The sequence below is a fragment of the Strix aluco genome, chromosome 17 (genome assembly GCF_031877795.1).
Source record: "Strix aluco isolate bStrAlu1 chromosome 17, bStrAlu1.hap1, whole genome shotgun sequence".
Taxonomy (NCBI): domain Eukaryota; kingdom Metazoa; phylum Chordata; class Aves; order Strigiformes; family Strigidae; genus Strix; species Strix aluco.
Genome location: NC_133947.1, coordinates 11,482,360 through 11,490,528, shown reverse-complemented (window position 1 = coordinate 11,490,528; position 8,169 = coordinate 11,482,360).

The window sequence follows — 8,169 nt, the reverse complement described above, 5'->3', positions numbered from 1 at the left end:
GTAAGACATGGAGGAAGCTGCTGCTTCTCCAAGCCCCTCTGCTCTGACAGTTTGGTGCTCTTGAGGGACAGAACCCATCTCTTGTCTCCCCGGGCATGTGGGAGAGGGTGGGCTGTGTGCAGAGCAGGACTGCTCCCTGGGAAAAGTGCTGAGTCTCCTTGGAAGTGCTGTATTTAAATGGATTGTTGTCCTCAGGAAAATCTAATTCCCTTCTCCCTGGTGGGAACTGCTACTCCAGGTGGCTAAGATTAGCAGGGATGGAGGAAAAAATTGGGACTAGTACACAGTCTCCCTCAGGGGTGAGGGAGTAGCAAACACTTGGTCTCCTTTTTGTTGCCTGCTCTGTCACTGTGTGCTCTCAAAGGTCCTCTGAGAATCTGCTTCTAGTACTGAGCAAAGCGGAGCCATGTGCTCCCAGGGCTGACCCTTCCCTTCATGGGAGCCGCTGTTTGTCGGTAAATTGGTGACGTATGTCTGTGATCCTCATGTTCTTGTGCCTCGTGCAGCTGTGACAGGTTCTTGGACACGCTTCTTGGAACAACGTATGTTTGTCTTTTTTGGTTGGTTTTTTTTTTTCTTTCTCTCCTGGGCTTCATCTCTCGGTTGGAAGAATCCTGTGTACTTTCCAAAACCGCCCTCGGCGTAAAAGCGCCTTGTTTTTGCAAATGTACTCTGCGAATCCCCGGAGCACAAGCCTGGCTGCCTGCCCGTCCTTGCAGAGCTGCGGTGCCTGGGATGGGTTTGTCACCATTCCCTCTGCCCTCCCCGGCCAGCCCGCCTGTATCTGCTGTTAGCTGAGGGGCAACTCGCAGTAACACCTCCTGAATTCCTGGTCTTCAGCTCTGACCCCAGAGATGATACTTGGTTGTTTCTCCTCTTGCACTGCTCTGGTTTTAAAACCAAAACCCTGAGGATCTGCTTTACCTGGCTTGAAAATAGCTGGAACCCTCCCAGGGACTGATGTGACCGAGCGGCCAGGGGCAGGTCTGCCCTTCCCCAGTGCTCCCTGGCAGGAGGGGCTCTGGGGAATGAGTGGAGGAGCTGGAAGAAGAAGCTGCTCCACTTTATTTTATGGCTTCCAGGAGGGCTTTGAGATGGAGTTCATGGGTGTTTGGGTCCCTTGTCTTGCAGGGTGAGCCGTGGCACTGGCGTGGGTGCTGTGCTGCGTGCCAGAGAGGTGCTGAAATAGGCCATGGTGATGGTGTGCAATAGTGGTGGGGGTAGTGGTGCCTGTCCCCACCACACCTAACCCTCTGGAGGGGCACAGGGTACCCGCCTCTCCGGGCAGGACACCCACCCTGCTCCCTGGAGACACGGCATTTCTCATGAGCATCCCCCAGCCCCCGGGTCCTGAGTGGGGTGCCCAAGGCTGCAGACAGGGCGAGCAGGGAGAGCCCAGGGGATGGGGGGGCCCCAGTTGCCCAGAGGAGCTGAGGCTGTGCAGGAGGTGACGGGGCGGCTTGTCCCTGGGGCTGGGCCCTGCCGGGTGCTAACATTGCTGGGCACAGCTGACCCATCGCTGCAGGGATGTTCCTCTCGTTGGGGCTCAAACCTCTCGGCTGCTCCTTCGCCCTGCTCTGTCCCATTTTGCTCCGTGCCAGCTCCGGAGCAGGTGGTGCTGCCCAAAGTTCTGGTGCTTTTGGGGGGGCCAAGCCTGTCGCGTGTACCGAAGTGCCTCCTTCGGGGTTGGGTTTTGGACAGACTCGGAGGAACAGGAGGGCTGGGATGCTCCCGGCTGTGTGGTGGAGCCGCATCGCCCGCGCAGGCTGGCAGCCACCACCCGCGGATGAGGAGGGGGGCTTTTCTGACCAGCACTGGCACTTTTGGGTGTAGCAGCGCTGTCCTGGGAGTTCCCTGCCAGCTCTGCACTGCCGCTGCCTGCCTGGTCTCCCTGCCCATGCTCCCCTGCCTGTCCCCAGCCCTCGCAGAGCCCCGCGGCCGAGCACCCCCGGCCCACGCGTGACATCCCCCCCGCCCCGCACTGCTCCGGGGCCCGTCCTCGCCCGCTCGCCTTGTGTCTACTGCCACCTCCTGGGCGAGCCCCTCCCGGCACGGCCGGGCCCCGCCCGCTGCCCGTGCTCTGCCCTCGCCCCCCCGCGGCTCCCACCGGGCAGCGGATTCTTCGGGCGGGGGGTGGGGGGTGGGGGGGTGGGGGGTGTCTGTCTCTGCTAAGTACAGGCTGCCCGGCCGTGGCACCCCGCCGCGGGTGGGAATTCCTCGGCAAGCAGCGCTCTCGGACACAGGGCTGTGAATTGCAGCCATGCTAATAGTGTTAGGAAACCCAGCCGGCCGCTAACGGTCTTTTTTTTTTCTTTTTCCTTATTTCCCCCCCCCTTTGCCCTCTCCCCTCTCCCCTCCCCTCCCCTCTCCCCTCCCTCAATGCAGCTAAGGGCTCAGGGAGGAGGGACCAACACAGCTTTTCACCTGGAGGTGCCACCAGCTCCTGAACCCTCAGACAGGAGCAAGTGCTTCCCCGGGGTGCTCCCCAGCCGAGGTTTGTGCTCCTTTCATGGAGGATTCAGAGAAAGCATTATAGAAGCATTAGCTATGTCACTTTTCCTTGCAGCCAAAGCTCATGGGCAGCTTTATAGAGGTGGCCTGGGCTCTGAAAGGCATCTGGGACCCACAGGGAAATACCATTTCCCTGCAAAAGGCATTAAAAGAGCCTTTGTGAGGCTTTGCCATGGGGAGGAGCAGCACATGGCTGGACACTGCAGCAGACCAAGGACGGTCACCCATAGCGGCTGGTTAGCTGGGGAGGGTGGGGGGTGCAGCATGAGCCCCGGGGGAAGGGGGACCCCCAGAGTGCCTGTGTGGCAGGAGGTGCTCAGGCTGAGCAAGGGCTGGCGAGGTGCTCACCTGGTTTTCCCCACGTGCCTGTGGGCTGTGTGTTTCAGGAGCCCAGGGCTGCGTCCCAGGAGCTCACCCAGTGCCCAAGTCACCCCTGAGCCACGGTGGGTGAGCAGGGCTGGGAAAGGCTTCAGCTCCCTGACAGCACCCGCCTTGCACCCCGATGTAAGGATCCGCTTCGTTTTGCGTCTGGAGATGATCAGACCATGCTGTGCCTTCACACTGCAGCCCACGCAGGGAGAGACCCGGGTCACCAGCACCCCCCTCCTGCCCCAGCGCCACGGGGATGGGCCCTTCCCTTCTCTCTTTCCCCAGCAGAGCAGATGAAGATGCAGATCCCCTGTCCCTGTATGGAAATCAGAAGGGGCAGGAATTTCTCCTGCCATGCTAAAATATTGGTGGCTTGGGAAAAGTGTGGGTGGGAAAAGCTGTAACGATGCATTTGTCTTGGGAACAGATTAAACTTAATAACACGGGGTCACTGCGGCAAAGGTGTGCCTGACTGATGCAGTGAGAGGAGGCAGAGCTCGATGGTGGGGAAGGGGGGAGCAGCTCCTGCCCGTCTGGGAGCTCAGCCGAGAAAATCCACCCACGGCTGTGCCGAGCACGGGGCGGCCAGGGCTGCCCTGCTCAGAGAGGGACTTGGGGGTCCAGCCAGCCTGCTTCATGGAGGAACCCACCACCCAGCATGGGGGTCCCGCTGGGCTGTGGGGCAGTGGGTGCTGGCAGCCCCCGCAGCTCCCCCAGCCCCCCCCCGCTTGTCCTGGCCTGGTACCAGCACACTGCGATGAGCTGTTGCATTCGCAGCTCTGGGTGCCGTGTCCCCAGAGTCACTGGCAAGCCCGGACCTGCGAGAGCTGCTCTGAGCATCGCAGAGGGTGTGGTGGAGCCAGCCTGGCTCCCAGTAGCACCCCCAGCCTCAGGGCAGGGGGCGGTGGTGGCTCGGTGTGGAGCCCCAACTCCTGGGGATCTCCGGGGCAGGGATGGTGGCTCGGCTCAGCCTCCCCGGTGTGTGCTTTGCCACGGGAGGGAAGCCGAGTGGGGCTCTCCTGAGCCCTGTGGGTGCATCTCCATTTGGCTGCAGGGATGGGATGCTCCCCTGTGTCTGGTGGCCCCTTGTCCCAGGTGCTCGCCTGTGTGGCCAAGACAGCGAGATGTGCAGGATGCTGAGCATCTGCCAGCAGCCAGTCCCTGCCTGTCCTTAGCCTGGGCAATGCTTGTGCAAGATCTGGCCACCAAGGCTACTGAAGCTGTTGGACTCATTGCAGGTTTGTTTTGCAATCCATCCTTGGCAAAGGTGATCCAAAACCCTGGTCCTCTCCTTGATCCTTTCCTGGGGCTACCAGGAAGATGATGGCCGGGCCCCCTTTGAGCACATCTCCTTGCAGCAGGCTTGGGGAGAAGCACAGCCTGAAAGCAGAGCGAGAGCTTGGGGCTGCCTAAATTTGAAAGGCAACCTGCCAGGACCAGCATGAGGAGCAGGCTGGCATGCTGTCCCCTGCCACTGCCCCGGTGAGCAGCCATACCACCAACACCCAGTTCATTGTTGGAAACCAGTTTGCTGCAGCCACAAGTCCATTGCTGCTCTGCATCCTGAGGGCGGGAGCGTTTCTGCAAGGGGCAGGGCAAGGACTGGGTGTCCCCAGATCTCCATGGGGTTTGGCACGGGCAGGGATGGACACAAGTGCAGATGTCCCCATGGCTCTGCCCAGCCAGGCTGGCGTGAGGGCCTGGGGTGCTGGGGGTGCCCCCAGTGCCCAAAGGCACCAGCTCACCTGCGGGCACTGCCCTTGCTGCCAGCTCGCCCTGCCGGCCCTGGGCAGGGGGGACCCTCGGGGCGTTTTGCCCAGTATTGATGTTGCAGAGGGAAAAGACCCGGTTTTTAATCACAGGCTGGTTATTTTGGGGAAGCGGGGGGTGCAGGAGGTGGGAGGTGGGCCGGCTGCCCCAGGCATGCGGGAGGGAACAATGGGGCCACTGTGCAGCCGAGCGCCCCGGCTCCTGTCAGAAAGGTCCAGCGAGGGGTTTTCAGCACGTTTCTATTCCCCCGCTCGGGTATAATTACACGAGGGAACAAAGAGCCCTTCAAACCTGCCCACTCCCCCCGGGGGGCTGCGTGCACGCACACGTGTCAGCTGTCAGTGGGGTGTGAGGGGATGGTGACCATGCACACCCGCAAAGGCAGCCCGGGGCGCTGGTGACGCTGGGCGGTGGTGGGGGGACAAACCCTGGCTGCGTCCCCAGCTTCCCTGGGAGCCATGGTCGGGGGGGACGGACTCCTCTCCCGGAGCCACGCTCCTGGTTGTGCACCCCAGGGCAAAAAGCAAATCCATATGCTGGAGTGGCTTTAATGAAGTATCTTTTCTTCTGCCCCTGTGGTGCCTCATCCTGTGTGTGGGAGACCCTGTGAGCTCCCTTGCTGGGTGCTGGTTTGGGGCTCAGCGGGGGGGGCAGTGGCGAGGGCTGCTCCCTTTGCTCCCAGTCAGGCAGGCAACTCCTGGCAGCCCCTGTGTGCAGGGCTGGGATGGACAGTCCCCCACAAACGGTGTGCCAGGGGCCTCACATCAGCCCCACACGGGTCTGGCAGGCGAGGCCCATGCTGAGCATCCCTGTGCAGAGTGGGTGTGCGAAGGGCTAAAGCCCCCGCGCTGCTCCCCTGCACCCTTGCCTGGCTCTGGCAGGGCTGAGCCCCTCCCGCAGGGACTGGCTCAGGCAGGGACAGGCAGGCAGCTCCCAGCCCCACTCCTCCGGGAGGTTCCCAGGGCCTCTCTGGGAATGGGTTTGTGCTGGCCTGAGCTGTGCTCACAAATCAAAGCCGTAGCAATTCATTCCCTCTGTCTTCTTTTGTTGCCAGCCTGTGTCCGCTGCTCAGCTCGCACCCTGAAATCCCAGTGCTGTGGGGCCAGGTCTCCGTTCTGGTTGCAGGGAGCAAGGACACATCGCTGCGGGGCGAAGCCCTCCAGATGCTGCTTCTCCTTCCAGCTGCTGTCCTGGCAGAGCCTGGTGCCCATCCCCACATCCCAGTCCCTTCGCAGAGACCAGCCTCAGCGGGCTGTCCTGGCCAGGCCTGGTGCAGAGGTGAGGGGCACTGATGGGGGAGTTTGGGGCTTCATTCCCAAGCTGTCCCAGCCCAAACCAGGCAGGGCAGGAGGCCAGATTTAACAGATTTAACAGGTCAGGGCACACGAGGGTGCTTGCAGCCAGCGTGACCGTGCAGCCAGGGTGCCAGCACGCCCCGTGCACGGTGCCACCTGCTCCCTCCCCGCGGTGCTCTGGGCAAAGCCACACCGGGGTACCCCGAGCCCAACAGCCCTGGGGCTGTGGATGAGCACCCAGGGGTGCAGCTCAGCTCCTCCGCCGGCGGCTCCACAGACACTGAGTCCTTGCTGGGCTCGTGGGGAGGGAGCTGCACCCAGTCATTTCTTTCTCAGTGCTGATCCATAACTGTCTGCCTGGTTTGCATGCCTAATTACAGCAACGGTGCATGGAAATCAGGCCTGTGTTTTTCAAGTTCAGTTGTTTATTTAAGCTTTTTAAAAATCTATTTTCCTTCCTCAGTGAACCCTGAGAAAACTATCCGTGTGTTTCTTTTGAGAGTGGGATGAAAGCAGATTGCCAGCTCCCTCCATCCTGCCCCTGCTAGCTGTGCTCCCCAGACCCCCCAGCAGCGCTGCAGCATGGGGCTGGCTGCGGGGACCCATGTCCAGCACTGACCCAGCACCCCTAATCTGGCCACCAAACTCCAGCTGCAGCCCTGGGGCAGTGGTCCAGCCCTGCATCCCAGCAGGATGCTGCTGGCCCCTGGGCTCAGTCCTTCCCTGGGCTGCAGGGAGTCTGGAGCTTGCCAGGAGTGAGCTTATTTTCAACTTGTTTTTCTTGTTTTAAGGAAAAGGAAAAAAAAAAAAAGGAAACTCAATTTTCCACAGTCTTTTTGGCTGCCTGGGCAGGGCTGAGTGCCTAGAGCTGTGGGCACAGAAGCGTGGCAGTCTCTGCCCCCAAACAGCCCGTCTTGGGACAGGGGCTAATAATACCCACTCCTGGTGTCACCGGTGATGTGGGCACCCACGGGTGTCTCTGGCTTGCTTGGTCCCTAATATTATTTGAGGTTTTTTTAGAGTCTGGCCAGCGGGGCCTCACGCCTGGGCAGTTCCTGATGCACTTGGAGTCTCTTGAGCAGGTAATTGTAATTCCTCAGCGACCCAACTCAGCTTATTTTGGCCCCGGCAGAGTTTTGCATCCCGCTGCCCAGCTGGGTTATTTATAGCTCTGTCAGAAAAAGGATAAAGTCAGCACAGGTTTTCTGGGCACTGCCCAAACCTATGGCCACGTATATACACAGGGCTGCACTGGGCTGGGGCCAGGGGTGCCCTTGGAGGGATGCTTGGGGTAATGGGACCCCACTGGGGTCTGCGGATAGGGCTGAGACCAGTGCGGGGGCTTGGTAGGGAGGGGGATTTTTTGGCTCATGGTGCAGTAACCAGCCCCTTGGTTCAGTCTCATTGGCCGAACACCATTTGTGCACTGTACCAGCCCTGAGCATGAGCCCCAGGGGCACTGTGTTTCCAAGAAGGGGGTTTTTCTCTGCACCTTTTCCCTGGCTGGTGGGCAGAACAGCATCCCCACATCCCCCATTCTCGAGGGCTGGTGATACAGACATTTACACCAAGCAGCATGGGCCCAGTGGACCACGGGCAGGCTCTGCCCAGGGGTGCAGGGCAGGGACAGCCCCAGGCAAAGGCCTCAGAGCAGGCAGGGTGTGGAGAGAGGCTGCTCTGGGCTGGGGGTGGCTCCATGTCTCCAGCACTGGCTGCAGCAGCTCGTCCTGACGCAGGGTCCCCGGTGACACTCGCCTGTGGCGGGGCTGGGCAGGGACCTGGGAGCACTGCCACCGCCCTGACCACGCTCATGTCGGGGAGGTGAGGAAGGCACAGCTCAGCAGAGGGACCTGCCCTGGGCTGCCTTTGCCAAGGCAGACACCTTGCTTGTAGAGAACCATTCCTTGCAGCCCCCTGGCCAGCTCCCCCTCTCTGTCCCCTCCTCGTCCTCAGGGGGTGCAAAACCCCCTTTAACAGGAATTCTTCTGGCCTTTCTGCAGGTGTGGTTGCAAATTGCCCTACAAGCAAGCCAGCCTGCTGGCCACCTTGCTGCCAAGAATGGTGTCACCAGATTGGATTTGGGCTGCGTGAGCAGGGAGGGACATTCCCTGCACCACTGTGTGCCACGCCTGCCCCCTGCTCTCCGAAAAACCCTCAACCAACCCATCAGAAAAATTGCTGTATGGTTTGGGGCAAAATGCAATGCAATAGCTGTTTAAAAAAA